The sequence below is a fragment of the Chrysochloris asiatica genome, unplaced genomic scaffold, assembly GCF_000296735.1.
Source record: "Chrysochloris asiatica unplaced genomic scaffold, ChrAsi1.0 scaffold01483, whole genome shotgun sequence".
NCBI lineage: Eukaryota > Metazoa > Chordata > Mammalia > Afrosoricida > Chrysochloridae > Chrysochloris > Chrysochloris asiatica.
In genome coordinates, this window is record NW_006410001.1 from 1 (window position 1) to 1,706 (window position 1,706).

Below are 1,706 nucleotides of genomic sequence, written 5' to 3' on the forward strand. Positions count from 1 at the left end.
CCTTTGGTTGGTTGATGATGCATGGAGGGGATTAGAACCATGGCAATGAGATGATATACGATGGAATGAATGTAAAACTAAAGTTCTCTCATGTAAACTATCATATAATTCACAATAAAACATTAAAAAAAAAAAAAAAAACTCTGAGGAGCACAGTTCTATTCTCATATACATGGGGTCACTAGGAATTGGAGTCAATACTATAGCTTTTTCTTTTTTAATTCATCAAACAGCAAAGATTTCAATATAACTATTTCTACTGGAGTTCTGGTGTGGCACCGTAGGTTAATGTGCTGGACTTCAAGGTCAGTTTGAACTGCAAGGTTAGTGGTTCAAGCTCAACAGTCACTCCTCAGAAACCCTATACAGGGTCTCTATCAGTCAGAACCAACTTGATGGTACTTAACAACAACATTTCTACTAAGAAATATGGATTTTTCCCTAAGTTGTTGAAGAAAAGTTTATTCCACCTAATGATCCTAATGTCATTTTGATAGTCAACTACAACATACTTTATATTCTTCCTTAGCTATTAAAGACAAATTATCCCAAATTTGAAAAGAATCTAGCACACACAATGATCTTCAATGGGAATTGTCAAGATTCATGATATATTCCTTTGCAACCTGGCTAACCTAAGGCCCATTGAATTGTACCTATGTACTTCCATGAGGGCTTAGAAAATGAGAGTTCATTTTCATTCTACTCTAGAAACATCCTCAGTGGAAATTATGACAACCTCTTGCTCCAACTAGCCCATGTTTAACTGACAGGTCTGGGCCTGACTGACAACATAATAGAGCCTCTTTCTCTTCCCAAGGGACCCCAAGTCTTCAATTTCTGTTTCTCTGGAACTTCAGTCAGATCCCTGAGTGGTTTGCACTGGAACACTAACCTCCAGCTTGAGGATTTGAACTTACCCAGTGGCTCTGTGGAAGAGAGTCCTGCTGATTAATTTGATAAAGATTATGGTGGTGGTATTCTGACTCATAGCAAGCCTGTAAAGGGTTTCCGAGGTTGCAAATCTTTATGGGAGCAGAAAATATTCTTTCTACCATGGAATACTGGTGAATTTGAACTGCTGATCTTGCTGTTAGTAGTAGCCCAACTCATAACACACTATGCCACCAGGGCTCCTTCTCATAAAGACTATAAAAAGGAAAAGTCAAATGACTTTTGAAAATGTATGGACACAGACACAAAATCTGCATGAATGTATATAGCTATATATAAAAGAATAGAAACACTCTAAAATGTTTTCAGCAGGCAAATGAACACATAAGCTCAGAGTATACTATCCAGCAGTAAAAAGGAACAGCTATTGATACATGCAAAAGCATAAATACATAATTGTAACTGAATTTATAAAACGTTCTGGAAAAGTTACAACTATATGTTTGCTAAGGGCTATGGTAAAGAGGAGAGATTGACTACAAAAGGACACAACAAAAGTTTGAGAGGCGATGGAGTTGTTTTATATGTTGATGAGGTGGTAATTATACAACTGTATGTGTTTGTCATCCAGTTGTGTAAATACTGCTTCATCAACATCTTGAACAACTCCATCACCTCTCAAAATTCCGTTGTATCCTTTTGTAGTCTTGGAATGCTTAAACATCAATATTTTAGGCATTAGTGAGCTGAAATGGACCGGTATTGGCCATTTTGAATCTGACAACCACATGGTTTACTATGCCAGGAATGAC